Below are 17,629 nucleotides of genomic sequence, written 5' to 3'. Positions count from 1 at the left end.
AACCAACTGGTGGGCTGGATTAGGCCCCTGAGACAGACTTCGGACATGCCTGACCTAGGTCATATTCACACCATACATTTCAATTTAAGTAGGGATGGCTCTCTCCCCAAGAATCTGGGAACTGTAGTTTGCTAAAGATGCTGAGAGGTGTTAGGAGATTCCTATTCCCCACTCAGACCTATAATTTACACAATAAATTCACCTTCTCAGGCAACCCCTGATGTTCCTGAATGCAGCCCCTAATCAAAGAGGAAGCTCTTTCCTATGTACCACTGTCGAGGAATATGCATTATGTGCTGATGTGAGAAGGGCAAAACCTGTGGTGGCATCCCAGCTATGCAATGCCATCCATTCAGAAGTGTACTTCATCAAAAGAGAACTGATATGGACTGCCAATGTTTTAAGACCATCTAAAATGACATTTGCTTGGCACCTGCTTTATATAATATAGGCAGGTGGTTAAAAATCTATTCCCCCCCCCCCAGGTTATAATCAACACATTGCGGCTGATTTTCTGAGCTGCTTTGGAACTGCTATTATTACGCTATGCATTGCTTTGTACTGGATTCTCTCTTTTACTGAATTTGTATGTAGCCGTTTTACTACCAGCAGCGTAGTGTGGGTTGTCAGCACCCGGGGCAAGGCAAGTAATTTGCGCCCCCTAACCCGGGGCAAGGCAAGTAATTTGCGCCCCCTAACCCCTAACCTGCCGCCGCTGCCAGCTTCTTCTTGCTGCTGCCTGGTCTGGTCTGGTGTGGTTCTCTCCCGCGCTCAGCGCTGCGCTGGGTGGCCGCTGCACTGTCCCTCCCCGAGATAGTCCCTTGCTCTCTCTCCGCACCGCACGCCTGGCACCCACCCCCTCCACAGTGGGCGGTGACCCAGCGGCTCGGATTGGATTCGCACAGCCAGCACTGCAGTGAGAGAGAGAGAGAGTGAGCCAGGTAGGGGCAGAGAGCTGCGAGTGCGAGCGCCCCCCTCCCCGATGTTGCGCCCGGTGCGGCCGGCCCCCCCTGCACCCCCACGCTATGCCACTGTTTACTACATTTTTAATTAAAAGTTTAAAAAAGAAGTGTACTTGATGCCAATGCTTATATATGCTTTTGATGCCAAATAATGACATATCTGTTTGCCCAGGCATTTTCAGGGTTGTACAGTGCAATGCTATGTCTGCGCAGAAATAATCCCTCTTGAATTCAGTGGGACTTACATCTACAGGATTGCAGTCTCTATGTGTTAATGGCTTAGGGTGAGTAGCCTGCCCTGTGGTTTGAACTGCTCTTGCCGTTTAAATTGGTTTTACGCTTTAGGATTGTTTTTATTCCTGTGTGATTTAATGTAATTTGTGCGCTGTACTCAGCCCTGGGATCCACTGTGATGAAGAGCAGGGTATAAATGCCCTTAAAAAATACTGAACAAACAAACAGAGCTATTTTAGCATCTCAGTTATAGCATAACAGCAGGCCAGCTCTCTTGAAAAGAGGATAATGTTTCCGCTATCGTGGTGAATGTTGATTAATTTACTTTCATTCAAGTGGAACCTAAGAATCCAACTTAAACTTTAGTTTGGGTCATAGGAAATATCATGCTGTTTGACCTTCGCGTTTTGCTCGGTGGAGCAGGCTAGAAAGGAGGAGGAGCCATGTAGCAAATAGCAAAGCCAGATTTTTCAAAGCATAAAAGAAAGGGGAAGAAAAAAAAAGCAAAATCAAGAACAAAGGAAACAGCTGTTACAACTGCAAGAAGCTGCACTTACACTTTGAGAAAGTGAATGAAACCAATTACCTGCAGGAGTCTTCAAGTTGTAAACTGGTGTAATGTTTTCTCGGAACACATGTTCCTTCCAAACCACAGGATGATTCCAATTCAGTGACAGGCTTCCTGAAGAGAGCCTGTTTTTCTCAGAGGTGTTCTTTAGAAGTCCTTAAAGATGTCTCCTATATCTTGCTCTTTCCATGCAAGTGAGTCAGATTTTGCACTCTTCCCCCCTTCAAATCCATCTGATCGGAAAATACCCATCAATCCCCACAACCCAATTTTTGGGGCCAATTCTTACATCATAGAGATGACCAGAACCTCAGAAGGCTTGTTTTCTACTGCAAACTATTGAAGCCTCCAATTATTTTACTTTATTGGTTGTATAGATCACACCAGCTCAAGGGATTAGGGGGCATAACAATTTGCTAATTATTTGACCTAATCCCTCCCTATCAGTGTCTTCCAAAAAAATAACAATGATTTGAATAAATAATATAGTCGGATGCGGGTGGGTTAAACCACAGAGCCTAGGACTTGCCGATCAGAAGGTTGGTGGTTCAAATCCCAGTGACGGGGTGAGCTCCCATTGTTCGGTCCCTGCTCCTGCCAACCTAGCAGTTCGAAAGCACGTCAAAGTGCAAATAGATAAATAGGTACCGCTCTGGCTAAACAGCGTTTCCGTGCGCTGCTCTGGTTCGCCAGAAGCGGATTAGTCATGCTGGCCACATGATCCGGAAGCTGTACGCCGGCTCCCTCAGCCAATAAAGCGAGATGAGCGCCGCAGCCCCAGAGTCGGTCATGACTGGACCTAATGGTCAGGGGTCCCTTTACCTTTACCTTGGATCTCAAACGTTTTGACTCCCGAACAAGTCGGCTCCCGAATGATTGAAACCTGGAAGTGAGTGTTATGTTTCTCAAACTGGAAGCCAAGCATCCGGTGCGGCTTCCGATTGGCTGCAGAGCTTCCTGCAGCCAATCAGAATCTGCGCTTTGGTTTCCTAATGTTTTGGAAGTTGAATGGACTTCTGGAACGGATTCCATTTGACTTCCAAGGTACAACTGCACTTGAAACTTTGAACCAAAAATGCTACTCACATTAGCTCTGCTAGTCAATTAGGATCATTGCATTGAGGAAGCAACAGTCATCAAGATACATGAATTCTAGAGAAATGGGTAAATTGGAGCCACACTCAGTCACACTTAAAAGGCAGGGCTTTGGATCAAGTGTGGTGCAATGCTGAGCGTGTCAAGCTAGGACCTGGGTGACCAGGATTTTATTTTTTATTTTTATTAATATTTTATTAGGTTTTATCAATAGAAACGTTCAGAAAAATACAAAAACAGAAAAATACAAAAATTACAAAATACAAAAATACAAACATTAAACACAAAAAAGAAAAAGAAAAAACACATATAAAAGAGAACAAAACTCCCTCTTTCTTGATTTCTCATTTGTAGTTAACTTATTTTCCTGACTTCCTCACGTCTCCCTTTTTTGTATCCCTTTTAAAAATTGGTTCAGCAAATTCATGTCCTATTAGTTTATCTGTTATCAATCCCATCTTACATTTTACCTTGTTGCTAGAACCCCTTCAATTCATTTCAATGTCATCAGCATTAAATTTTTTTATAATATTTCTGTAAATAAGTTTTAAATTTCCTCCAATCTTCTTCCACCAGCTCTTCTCCCTGGTCTCGGATTCTGCCAGTCATTTCCGCCATTTCCATATACAGTAGTCTATTAGTTGCATCTGCCATTCTTCCAAGGTGGGTAGGTCTTGTGTCTTCCAATGCTTTGCGATGAGAATTCTTGCTGCTGCTGTAGCGTACATAAAAAAAGTTCTATCCTTCTTTAACACCGATTGGCCAACTATGCCCAGGAGAAAGGCCTCTGGTTTCTTCGGGAAAGTATATTTAAATACCTTTTTCAGTTCATTATATATCATTTCCCAGAAAGCCTTAATCCTTGGGCACGTTCACCAAAGGTGAAAGAATGTACCTTCAATTTCTTTACATTTCCAACATTTGTTATCGGGCAAGTGATATATTTTTGCAAGCTTGACTGGAGTCATGTACCACCTGTACATCATTTTCATAATATTCTCTCTTAGGGCATTACATGCCGTAAATTTAATCCCGGTGGTCCACAACTTCTTGGGTGACCAGGATTTTAATCCTCACTCAACCCTGAAGCTCACTGGGGATCTTGGGCAAGTCATGATCACTCGGCCTAACCCACCTCACAGGGTTGCTGTGAGAATAAAATGGGGAGGGGAGAACTCTCAAAGCTTCCTTCTTGGGGGCAGGGGAAAGGTGATATGTAAATCTAATTAAGTTAATAAATAATACAGACCCATTGAAATAAATGGGCCTTAAGTTAGTTGTGGAGTATGACTCCACTCGTTATTCAATCTGGTGTGTGTTGTGGGGAAACAGCATGAACATTTATGCATTCTTAGAAATGTGGACCAGTGTTCTCGAAGCTACAAACATGAATCTGACCAAACTGCGGGAGGCAGTGGAAGACAGGAGTGCCTGGCGTGCTCTGGTCCATGGGGTCATGAAGAGTCAGACACAACTAAACGACTAAACAACAATAAGAAATGTGGACAGGTTGTAAATTTGGTACTATTTTGTGTGTGTGTGTGTGTGTGTGTGTGTGTGTGTGTGTGTGTGTGTATTAAGAAACTTTTGTTGCAGTCATTGTTTGGCAGTGGAGGGAAAGATAGAGGAATGTATATATTTCCTGCAATGCTTTGCCATCCCAGCATCATGAAGACAATGCACAGAACCATTTGTCTTGCTGAATCAGTGGGGATTAAACACACCAAACTGTGTTGATGAATGCATTCGCTAGCTATTATGATTCCTCAATGAGTTGCGCAATATAAGAAGCAACATGAGGTTTGCGAAACAGCCAGAGAAGTAATTAATCCAGGATACTTTATCGTTTCCATAAAACAATATGAAAGCACTATAAACCGTTGCTTTATATAATGCAATTGCATAAACAAACTCAGAGTAAAATGAGAAGAATGCGGATTGACAAGGTCCAGCGAGCTCATTGCTGGCTGTGAAACTGGATGCTTTTTCTACCGTTCTTGTACTTGTTTGTTTATTATTGATGTGTGCGGGACGAGGAGGGGGAAGTCCTGTTGCAGAAATCCTTGTTAGAAGATTTGTTAGTAGAATGCTGCTCATTGTTGAGACTGACTGGCAGCGACTCTTTGGGATTTCACACGGGGGTCTCTCCCAACCCGACCTGAAGATGCTGGGGATGAAACTGGGATGCTTCACCACTGAGCTATGCCTCCCTTCCTGAATCTATTGTCCCCTTCCTGATAGTAGTCCTTTCCTGGGTGAATAATAACTTCAGGAGGGGTATTTTTTGTTTTGGGGCACAGCACAAGTGGAAAAGGTTAAACTGGTACCCTCTCTATGTACTGTGGTCCCAATCCCTTCCACCCCTGCTACTTAGAAAACAGCACATGAGAACACTTGAGAAATATGATGATGCTCTTCATGTCTTGCCTGGTTTGGACCTGAGTCAGCTGATGTCTGGCCACACATCTCACATCTTGAAACTATGTCTGATGAGAAAGAAAATATAATGTAATGCCATATAATTTCTATCACCATCAATACGCTCCATGGATGCTGAATCTGGAAACCTTCCCAGGTTTCTCCTGCTACAGGTGCTAAAACAGCCCCACCCTAGTGGCACTACTAATTTGGATGAGGGAGTTTCCAGGGATCTGGACACCACACAGAAACTTTGTTCTAAAGCAGTCTTGGGTTTCCAGATGTTGTCAGACTACCACTCCCATCATCCTTGAATGCTGCCCCTGCCCCGGCAGATGATGGGAGAGTCCAACAAAATCTGGGGACCAAGGTTGGGAAAGGCTCTTCTATAGCAGGGTGTAGAACCATTTTTCAGCCCAAAAGCCACATGCCTGGGTGACTTTCTGGGGGACCGGAAGTCAAAGCAGGCAGAGCAGACTAGTTTCTAGTCTCGCTCACTCACCTATCCCTCTTCAGCCTCCATCCAGGCAAGAAAGAAGCACAGACCCCCTGAAGTGTCCCGATTTAATCGGGACATCTCGAATTGACAGAAGCTGTGCCGGCTTCTGATTCCAATCTGGGATGTCCCAATTTTCCCGGAGGGCGCTGCAGGCTGTGCTGCGCCTGGAGAGGCAGGGTCCCATAGCAGGAGGCCAAATACAGCAACAGTAAGAGAGGGGAGGGAAGGAGGGGGTGAGCAGGCAGGAGAAGAAGCAGGGAAGGGGGCGAGCAATGGAGATGGAGTTGGTGCCCCAAACCTTTGTCACAAAACGCTGGAGGGTATGGAAGCATGATTGGAGTACAAAGGCATATTCCAGGCAGGCAAAAACATTCAAGGAGGGTGCAGAGCAGGACTGATGATGAAGGATGTAACTCAGGAGGGGACTTGTCCTGGGTAAAGCCCTGAAGGCCAGAAAGAGAAGCCCAGGCTTGACATTCCCCACCGGTGCCTGACAACCCTTTCAGGTATCTCTCTCGCTAGCTAATCTGCAGGTAGCCTCTTGAGACAGTTCAGGCCAGGAAGTCATTTTCATGTAGCAGGATTATGCAGGTGGTGTGAGCTGAAAGGGACCATTATTATTGTCCGGTCCTTTGTGTAGCTCCCTATTCTTGGTCCGTCCATTCCCACCCTACCCCCCCCCTGCTCCCATGACACCCTACATATTTGAGATGTCATCACTCAGCCAGATGTTGGAAGCCCCAGCCATCTAAATCCAATTGGCTATTTGGAACTAAATCAGGGTTCCAAGGGTCGCAACTCATGATGTGGAGGTTACCAGAATTAGGGATTATTCATACCGAATTGTGTGTTTTTCTATTAATAGGTGTGCCTTGTTAATGTCGCAGGTGTTGGTGGGAAGTGTCCTTTGAAGCATTACCTAATCACCCTCTTTGCAAATCCCTGTAATCCGGCCCTCATAAAATGTACATGGATTATTGATTGAGAGGCCCTCGGGGATCGCTAAAACAAGGTTCAGCTCAAATGGCTGTGTGGAGCAGGAGGTGCGCTGCAGATTCGCTCCCTGGAATGTCTGCCAGGTGTTTGCCGTTTCGACTCCAAAGGAAAGGATAGCAGGAGGGAGGGGGGTGAGGGGGGTCGTTCCCATCCAGGAGGACCAGACTGCCACAGAGGAGGGAGGCAAAAGACTTCAGGAACACGAGCATGAGCTCAAGGCACCAAATGTGGAAAGGTTATAGGGCTGGCTTCTTTCTCTCCATGGGATCATTTCACGCGCAGCCATAAAATGAAAGAACAGGAAGATAGATAGATAGATATCCCTCTCCCAATTACACCACATGACATGCATTTATGTCTCTGGCACATTTATGAGGAGCGAGGCTTCGCTGTGAGAGCAACTGCATAGGCATGTTGGGATCAATGGAGGGGCGGCAGAGGTAGGAAGCAGCTGAATTCACTGGATCCCATAAAACTCTACGAGATACATGCACGATAGGCAAAGGAAAGGAGGCTTAAGTTTAGCAGGACGCTCATGACTGCAGCTGCAAGATATTACGCTAATAACAGGAGGAGACTAAGAAGGCTCCCCAAGTCATAAATGTCTATAATTTGTATAGTCAAGACAGTGCAATGAGTGCCCTCCAGGGTAGAGCACATGGCGGAGAAAATAGCTCCCAAGTGAGTTAATGTGAAACAGTAGATATCCTCTAAATTAGTTGCTTCTATTTTTATTTTTGCAATGGGAACATTTTTGTACAGAAAAATATGATACAGTGGAACCTCGGTTGTCAAACATAATCCATTCTGGAAGACTGTTCGACTTCCAAAACGTTCGACAACTAAGGCGCAATTGCCGGTCGGCAAAATCCATTGAAAAAAAATGGAGAAACACACCTCAGAAGCCATTCAACTTCAGAGGCGCGTTTGAAAACGGAAGCATTCATTTCTGAGTTGTCAGCATTCAAAAGCTGAAACGTTCGACTTCCTAAGCGTTCAACAACTGAGGTTCCACTGTACATAGCATCATAGCAGCCAACCCCTAGAGGCCACTGCCATTCAAATGGTGTCCACGCACTACTTCATGTGATTGATTATGTGTGGCGGGGCTAACCTGCCCCCCCCATATTTTATTCAAGTTGGCACCCCTGCATAGCATTCTCTTTTGTAGCAGCCGCATTGCTCTTAGTATTCCTTGTATAGTATTCTGTATATGGTTTTTCAAAGGCTAACAAGCAAAATACTAGACATGTATATTCAGAAGTAAGTCCAATTGAATTCAGTGGGAATTGAATACCTCATATTCATCATATTACTATAGCACTCAAATTTTAAGAGCTTTCTGAGTTGTTCTAAGGGAAAACAGAGGCATGACAGGGTTAAGGGTTTTTTCCCCAGGTCAGAGACAGAGCTGCCAGATGGAGAGTTATGAGCTTTAAAACCACTGAGGCAGCTATCGAGGTGTGTAAGCATAGCAGAAGGGACATTCCTCTGTGTCCACTGAGCAGCCATCAAGGGGGAGAGGGGGCTACACACTTTGCCCAGAGGGAGATGTGCAGCTGTGACTGAAGAAGGCTTGGAGAGAGATAGTCTGCAATGGCTGGGGAAGAAAGGCGACTTTCTGAACTGAAGCCTGTAAATGCCAGCAGATTCGCATAGTAAGCTGATGGGGCTGGAAGTCAGGAATGCAACAGGGGCCAAATTTGGAGTGAGGGAATCTTGGGGGCAGGGGGTGAAACTCACTACCAGCACCGGAGCTGGCTTGGATAACCCACATTTCCCACAAGGCCCCAGAATGATTTTACCTAATGATGTACTGACAGTCTTGAAAAAAATGGGGCCACTGCTTTTCTTCCAGTAGCCCCTGCCAGAGCAATAATGCATCACCACATTATGCTGCTGTAATGGCTTTTAAGGGAAGGGGTGGCACAAGTGTGGCTGCTATGAAAAGCTCCTGCAATTTGGCGTGCAGGTGAGCATCATCACCTCTCTTGTGCTGCCCCGCTGACTTCTACTGACAAATCCAATTTCTTTCACGATACCTTTGTCATTACACATCCAATCATTTTTTCCTGGCTGCCAACATCTGCTTTGTGTTGCCCCGAATAAGCATCATAATCACCGTCATTATTTATAGTAATGTGCTAAACCGTAAGAATAACCCATAAAGTATTGAAAGGGTTACCAAACACCTTCTGTAGTTCGAACAAATCCTTAGCTTAATATAGGCAGATGTTTAATAATGTACCTGCGCCATGATTATTAGAAAGAATTTGTCCAAAGGGCCTCCAGAAAGATGCATTTGCGAGTCAGGCAATAAAGTTGAAGATTTGAACTATAAAGGATCATTTTCAAGTGTATCACTGACTCTGCATGCAGATTTGTGTCCTTAATCCTTGTGTTTCATAATACTTCAGTTGGCCCAATAAAATGGTGTCACATTAATATCCAGAACACCTCATTATCCTATTTTTTTCTCATGAGAACCCCATAAAACCAAGCAAGCAGTTTCCCCATGACCAAACACCACAATTGAAGCACTGTAAATATATAGGGGCACTTGGCTTGAAGGGAAATATAAAGGATATGAAAGTGTTTGATCTGCTCACACTTTTCGTTATTGTAATTCTCTAGAGAAGCCAAACAAGTTGCCATAAAGTGTGCAAAAGTTGTTAAGGCTGAGCTGAAAATTCTCAGAGGAAGAAATTTGGCTTAGTGTTTGTGTGTTTGCGTGTAAATTCTGTCCCCAGATCATCGGGGGGGGGGGAATGACTGCTATCTCCCCCTCCCAAAGCCCCCTGACAGCAACTCTAAGTGATCATAGAATCATAGGAATCTCAGCACAAACATCCATGACAGACGGCCGTCCAACCTCTTTCTAAAAGCCTCCAAGGAAGGAGAGTCCATCCCCTCTTGTGGGAGTCTGTTCCACTGCTGAACAACTCTTACTGTCAGAAAGTTTTTCCGAACGTTTAGTTGGAATCTCCTTTCTTGCAACTTGACAGAGCCATCTTTTCCATAGGTCTTAGTCGTGCGTCGTGCCAGGGCCCCTCAGGGACACCTCAGCAAGTGGGGGAGCTGCGCAGTTTTGCCGGCGGCCTCCGCTTTCCCTGCACACCTGCCAGCTGCGCCCCGTCAACCATAAGGCTGGCGGGTGTGCAGCTTCCCTCTCAAGCATCCTCGGGAGGAGAGTGATCCCCACAGAGGCTTAGGATGGAAGCTGTGCCCCATCAACCATATGGCTGGCGGGCACACAGTTCCCCTCCCAAGCCTCTGTGGGGATCGCTCTCCTCCTGAGGAGGCTAGGGATGGGCGCAACTTCACTCCCAAGCCTCTGCGGGGATTGCTCTCCCGCAGCAGCATGGGGGAGAGTTGCGCCCCCCCCACAGATAGCTGGCAGTGTGCAGCTACGGCCACCCCAACACTATCCGTGTAATTTGGGGGCACTGGGTGGATATTTGCACTCCAGCGCCACATCTGCTAAAGATGGCCCTGCAACTTGAAACCATTAGTTCGAGTCCTACCCTCCAGAGCAGGAGAAAACAAGCATGCTCTCTTCTCCATGTTACAGCCCTTAAGATATTTGAAGATGGCTATCTTATCTCCTCCGAGTCTCCTCTTTTTCAGGCTAAACATACCCAGCTCCTTTAAGTGCTCCTCATAAGGCTTAGTTTCCAGATCCTGGACCATCTTGGTTGCCCTCCTCTGCACACGTTCCAGCTGGTCAACATCCTTCTTAAATTGTGGTGCCAAAATTGGACACAGTATTACAGGTGTGGTCTGACCAAGGCAGAATAGAGCGGTACTGTTACTTCCCTTGATCTGGACACTAGACTTCTGTTGATGCAGCCTAGAATAGCATTAGCTTTTTTTGCTGCTGCATCATACTGTTGACTCTTGTTAAACTTGTGGTTCACCAAGACCCCTAGATCCTTTTCACATGTACTGCTATATGTGTTCTCCATGCTATATTTGTGCACCTGGTTCTTCCTGCCTAAGTGCAGAACCTTACATTTGTCCCTATTGAAATTCATTTTGTTAGCTTGCAGTCAGTTCTCCAATCTGTTAAGGTCATTTTGAATTCTGATTCTGTCTTCTGCAGCATTAGCTACCCCTCCCAGTTTGGTGTCATCTGCAAATTTGATAAGCATCCCCTCAATTCCTTCATCCAAGTCATTTATAAAGATGTTGAACAACAACAGACCCAGGACAGAACCTCTAGACACCCCACTTGTCACTTTTTTTCCAGGATGACAAGGAACCATTAATGAGTATTCTTTGGGTATGGTCAACCAGCTACAAATCCATCTAACAGTTACCTTGTTCAACTGAGACTGAGATGGTGCAGTCTAAGATGCCAACCACTTCTTCTAAGTTAAGGGGGTTCACGGAAGCCACCACCCACTCCAAACATCTAGAGCTACCATTGCCAAATGCATAAATATTCTGGTGCTGCAGTTGCCCATTCTAAAGTTTATTTTGCCCATTCCCCAGCATTCATGGGATGTTTCTTGGATGCAGCCGGATGTTATTAGAGTAGGCTGGAGAATACCCAGGTTCAAAATCCCCATTCAGACTTTATTGCTGGTTGCTTTATTTTTATAATGGATTTTAGGTTAGGGCTTTAATTCTGCTTTTAACATTGAGAGCAGCCCTGGGATCTCCAGGAAAGGATGGATGCCAGGGTGGGAAGAAGGAGGAGGAGGAGAACAACCACAACAACAACAACAATAACAGCATCAGTGGGTAACTTTTGGCCAGTCGCCATCGCTCACTGATACCTAATTTACGTGGTTGTAGTTAGGATAGACTGGGATCAGATACACTTCCCAGAGAAAACTCTTTCTTCTTTTATCTTTTCACTAGGAGGAAAGGAATGATTTTTTATTTCTTTTGCCAAATCGATACTCTTCTGTTCTATTTACAGCGATTTTACTTGTTTTATAATTGCGATGGTTTCATCTGCTTTTAAAATGGTATTTTCCCTTGCTGTAACCCGCTATGGGATCTTATGGTGAAAGGTGGGGTGAGCAATCTTAAAAATAAATAAATAAGTACTATAAACAAATAGGCGGTGAGCAGCCACAGTTCCTCACCTCGTTTCCTGATGCCATCTCAGAAGGCTTCACTTGATGCTTCCAACATCCTAATTAAGGGCATATCGGTGTCCCTTTGGGAGTAAGTCAGTTAACACACACCATACGGCATGTCACTCGCAAACCATTCGCCCCGAGAATGAGAAGAGGCTGGTGAATTCCCTAGGAAAGACTCAAATGTACCTGTTAATGGGCAAAGCGTTAAGATGAGTGGGGACCCCTCAGTTAATGATCTTAAGCTTCCAGGAAATGTCAGAACCAAAGACCTGTTTATTTATCTAATGCCCTTTCCGGTATCACATTAAGACTCCCTTCCCATTTGAAAGCACTCATAAGCAACAGAAAGTAGTTGCAACTAAATGACTTAGCTCTCAACTGCAATGTTATAAGCATTTGGGAGGGGGCTAAGAGGGAAGGGAGGAAAGCGGAAAGGAAATGTAGTAAAATTAAAAGGTGCCACCAGCTTTCTGTGAATACTGTGTTCATTGATCTCTAGATTTGGGTTGAATGAAAATGGCCTCCAAAAGTTCTCCACATTATTTGAAGCATTCAAGGTGGGGCAGGTGGAATTTTGTCAGATATTCTGGTGAAATGAAACAGGGAGAGAATCTCAGACATTTCCCCCTGGAAAATTCTCCTCTGAGAAATTCAGGCTCATGTATTGTTGGATTAAGCTTTATTTTCAGTTCATATTGGTGGATGAAAGAAGCCAGGGCTGATATAGGGGAACCGGAAAGATTGAAGGGCCACCTCTGTTGCTTCCTTGAACAATATTAACATGAGATTAAACGATATTAAGACTGGTCCCACAGCTGGTGAACTTGGGCAGACCATTTCACTGAATGTTCTCCAGGAGAAATCCTCCCTAGAGTTCAGGAGAATATTGAAAAAATTACCCCAGAGGAATTGCTTCTTGTCGGATGTGCCTGAAAGGAGGGTGGAGAGATGTATGTTGTGTGTGTAAGATCCTTTGATTTTTATCCTGACTGCAATGTAAAAAGGTGAAAGTCTAGTCACTTTTGCAGCTGCCCCTGCCCACTTCCAATATGTGGTCCCCAGAAAGTTGTCCACAAGGACTCGAAAAGATTTTCCACCCTTGCTATAGAAGAAGGGTGGATTCTAAACATTTAAAATAAAATAAAACAAATGATAAAACCAGTTCAAACTGGTATGCATAGGATTAGCAAATATAGCATAAGACAGGGACCGTGTACAGTGGTACCTCGGGTTAAGTACTTAATTCGCTCCGGAGGTCCGTTCTTAACCTGAAACTGTTCTTAACCTGAGGTACCACTTTAGCTAATGGGGCCTCCTGCTGCCGCTGCGCCGCCATCACACAATTTCTGTTCTCATCCTGAAGCAAAGTTCTTAACCTGAGGTACTAGTTCTGGGTTAGCAGAGTCTGTAACCTGAAGCATCTGTAACCTGAAGCGTCTGTAACATGAGGTACCACTGTACTTTTAATAGTTGTGTTGGTGGTGGTGGGGACCCAACATTAGGCAAAAAATCCTTCCAATGCACCACTTTAAAAACATCCAGGCTTCTTATCCTCCATCACATCTGATGACCTCATTGAAATGGACACCGAACATTAAAATGCCCTCAGTCAAACAATGCATCTCGGTTGAAACACAGACACACAGTTTGGTGAGAGTTCCAGCTTATTTACTTACAATTAATTATTATTATTTAGGTTTACACTCACAGAATAATGGGTTTCAGATATGAAGGAGGGAGGGGGTAAACAGGTTTTGTTTAATTGAGTGGGGACTGGTTTGTATGTGTGTGCATGAGCTGTGTGTGTGTGTGTGTGTGTGTGTGTGTGTGTGTGTGTGGATTTCATCTTTACTATGGATGTGGCAAGGATTTGGTTTCCTCACTTGTTTCTTTAGCCTTAACCAATTTAAACACACTAATCTTTATTGTCCTGAGAGTGCAGCACACAGTAAAAACCGAGGCTCTGATCCAACACCAACAAGAATCGCAATACAAAGCCTTCGATTAGCAACAGTGAAACACAATTATGCCTCTTTAAATTGCTTAAAAATAATAATACAAGAAACAATTCTTCCAGGGTAACATTTCAACTATTTATATGCTGCCAAAATCGAGTAACTGATATTCCACAGGTACCCAGTGTAAATTATAGGTAAAATGTAAACTGGAATGTCAACATCAATAATATTTTTCTTTTTCTGATCAAGAGCTACAATGCACTATTGTTCAGGATGTGCTTGTGTGCTTCTCTTGGGCATGTGGTTGGCCACTGTGAGAACAGGATACTGGCCCTTGAATATCTGAGAAAATTCTGTTTGCAGGTTGAAACTCTTGTGCCCAGAGTTATGTACACTTAGGCTGAGGTATGCACACTTTCCTGTGAGTAAATCCCATTGAACACAGTGGAGCTTACCTGTGAGTTGATATCCACAGGCTTGCCTTGTTGAACTGTCATTGAGGAACAAGCTTGAACTGCAGAAGTTATTAATAGTGTTTTAATCCGATTGTTGTCAGTGCACATGGCATTTTACAGAATTCCCTTGGCAAAAAAATAAATAAGTGTTTAGGTCCATCACCCAAAGCAGCATATAATCCCTGCCCTTGAAACATGTCAAACACCTCAGAATTATTAATTTTCCCTATTTCAGGGAAAAACTTGTTACTGAACCTCACACTGAAACATAAGCTGGCACAGAACCCAATAAAAGAATAAAGAGGTGATCAAAAGTTTATTGACCTGCTAATAGTAAAACTACAGTAATTAACTGCAGATGGCAGAGGATCTATAAAGTTAGCCAACATGCTTTGGGACATTAAGGCTGCAACCCTATACCCATTCTTACCTGGGAGGAGGTCCCCTTGAGGTCCATGAGGCTTACATCTGAGTAGACATTATAAGCTTGCACTGTAAGGGATGTATGTGTTTAATTACAATTTTACTGTTTCAGTTAATATGCTGTTTTCATTTTATTATATAATATACCACTGAGGTATTGTTTTATTATAATTCAACTATGGTTTTACAGCAGATACCATTTGCCCACTTCTGCAGTTCTGGAATTGAAACAACCCCCTGCCCCAGTTCTCACAAGCAAAACCAGAAGACAAATATTCTCCCAACAGAGTGAATATTTGGTCTTCAGCATTGATCTCTGCTGTCTGAAATGGAAACGTAGGAATGTAAGAACACAAGAAGAGGCCAAAGGGTGATTTATCACAGTATCATATTGTTGGGGGGGGGACAACCAGATACCTAGGTGAAGCCCCCAAGCAGGACCTGAGCCCAAGAGCCCTCTCCCCTCCTGTGCTTTCCAGCTACTGGTATTTCAGAAGCATTGCTGCCCCTCACCATGGAGAACAGAGTATAGATATCACAGCTAGTAGCCACTGATAGTCTTACCCTCCATGAATTTGTCCAATCCTCTTTCAAAACCATCAAAGATGGTGGCCACCACTGCTTCTTGTGGGAACAGAATTCTGCAGTGCCGTGTTTTGTCAGTCCTGAATTTTACACCCCAAATCTATCTATTTATTTACTTCATCTTTCAACAGAAATCTCTCAGTTTACAAGTCCCAGCAAAAAAGCAATCAATATAAGAAATGCAATAGGAAAGCCACATTCAAAACTAAACAACACTACTGCTAAGAGTCACAGTCAATCACCACCACCACCATCATGACCACAGGATTCTGGTTAGAGGGTTTTGCAATGACCAGGCTGATTGCCGAAGAATTGGTGCTTTTGAATTATGGTGCTGGAGGAGACTCTTGAGAGTCCCATGGACTGCAAGAAGATCAAACCTATCCATTCTGAAGGAAATCAGCCCTGAGTGCTCACTGGAAGGACAGATCCTGAAGCTGAGGCTCCAATACTTTGGCCACCTCATGAGAAGAGAAGACTCCTTGGAAAAGACCCTGATGTTGGGAAAGATGGAGGGCACAAGGAGAAGGGGATGACAGAGGACTAGATGGTTGGATAGTGTTCTCAAAGCTACCAGCATGAGTTTGACCAAACTGCGGGAGGCAGTGGAAGACAGGAATGCCTGGTGTGCTCTGGTCCATGGGGTCATGAAGAGTCGGAGACGACTAAACGACTAAACAACAATAACAAGTACACATCTGGCCACTATAGTGCCCTCCAGATGTAGCTGGACTCCCACTCCCACTGGGTCCAGCAAGTATGGCCGTTGGTCCGGGATGATGGGAGTTGTAGTCCAACCAAGTTCAGGAGGGCTCCTCATTGCCTACATTTAACTAGCAGCTTGTTCCCCTTTCTGATCTTCCTTTCACACCCACTTGATCTCGTGCTCTTCCTTCTTTTATCTCCTTTGCCTAGGAAAGTAGGAAACAATGAAATGAGAACTTGCCTTGGTTAGCTTCAGTTAAAAACCGATATAAATGATTTGGTGAAAAATGATACTTTGGAGTTGTGGAATCCACCCATGCGGACATTCTTGGGGTGTGTGTGTGTGTGTGTGCGCGCGCGCGCGTGTGTGTGTGGTGAAATACCCTTCCTGAACAAATATGTTTGAATGTGGGGTGGAAACAGGGCAATCTCATTCATACTTGCAAGAACATTCACACAAATGGTTCAGCACTCCCCCCCCCCCAAAAAAAAACTGGCAAAAAATGTGACAACATTATTATGATGAGCAGCAGAATAAAAGTGTACTAAATAAAGCACGTCGAATTTATCTGGGCAAAACGCTTGTGCTCAATTCAACATCAAAATGAATTATTTGTTTTCACATCACAGGGGGATTTTCTTTAAGTACGGATTAGCAATGGGCTGTGTAAAAACTGACCACCTGAATCATTCTTAGGTTGTCATTGCTGTGACAGTGGGAATCCTGGCTAACCCGGGGATAACACTTTGCTCTTTGGGAGTTGGTGTGTTGCTGCTGCTGCATGCTCTCAATAGGCAAGATCCAATACGCTCCCAAGCAAACCCTAGACTGACCTTTGACTCTTCCTCTGAAATATGACCATAAAAATAATGAGTCTGTAAACTGCTTTTGGCAATTATATCATTCCTGGAATGAAAGGACATTGTCATTAGCATGCGGCTTATGGACACCAGCTTGCTGGGCTTGGCTTGCAGCCAAGCTGGGAAAGGGAGCTGGATTTAAAAAACTGACACAGGTTCAATGGGATAATTAGGCAGGTTTTGTTTGAGTTTGTTGATCTAAATGTGCAAGAGATTAGCCTTTCCCCTTTCAGCTCTGGGTAATGATCACAGCTAACAGGTGGCAAGCTAATGGCAGAACATGAAAATAATACTTTGTTTCCTGGTACCTTTCTTTGTTGTTTTTCCACAGGGGATTTCTTCAACATCTTCCAACCAACAGACAGCATTTGGCCGTCCCCTTCATGTCCTTACTTCCTTCTTGCTTTTGGATAATTTCTTTTTCCTATTTGGAAAAAAGAAAAACACCATCCATACCATTCATTTCAATTTGCAGTTTTTAAAAACACACGCTCCAAAATGCACCCCCAAATGACAAAGGTTTACAAGATGGTCCAAGGACTGCCTTTAATGGCTTAAACAGGTGTGAGGAACCTTTGGCCCTCCAGATGTTGCTACAACTACAGTTCTCATCACCCCCCGACCACTGGCCATGCTTGCTGGGGCTGATGGGAGTTGTAGTTCAGCAACATCTGGAGGGCCACAGGTTCCCAATGCCTGTTTTGAAAGTTCCCTCCACAAACACAGATTGCAGCTGCTCTAAGCAGCAAGAATGGCCAGTTGCTCCTGGGACTGGAC

General features: G+C 44.4%; 1 long non-coding RNA gene across 3 annotated transcripts; it reads right to left on the bottom strand.

The window, feature by feature from the left end:
- Window positions 1-12,769: 12,769 nt before the first annotated feature.
- LOC308582724 lies at window positions 12,770-16,171 on the bottom strand. 3 transcript variants are annotated; one of them, XR_014005808.1, is made up of 4 exons: window positions 16,162-16,171; window positions 14,279-14,404; window positions 12,886-12,987; window positions 12,770-12,794 (listed from the first exon to the last, which is right to left on the bottom strand). It is a non-coding gene; the product is annotated as an uncharacterized lncRNA (long non-coding RNA). The 3 variants fall into 3 exon arrangements; XR_014005810.1 differs by lacking the exon at window positions 16,162-16,171 and adding an exon at window positions 14,709-15,574; XR_014005809.1 differs by lacking the exon at window positions 16,162-16,171 and having other exon boundaries at window positions 14,279-15,574.
- Between the last annotated feature and the right edge of the window lie 1,458 nt (window positions 16,172-17,629).

Source organism: Podarcis bocagei (genome assembly GCF_964188305.1).
Source record: "Podarcis bocagei genome assembly, chromosome: 3".
Lineage (NCBI taxonomy): Eukaryota > Metazoa > Chordata > Lepidosauria > Squamata > Lacertidae > Podarcis > Podarcis bocagei.
The sequence above is the reverse complement of the archived record's forward strand: the minus strand, read 5'-3'. Positions and strand labels throughout refer to the sequence as shown.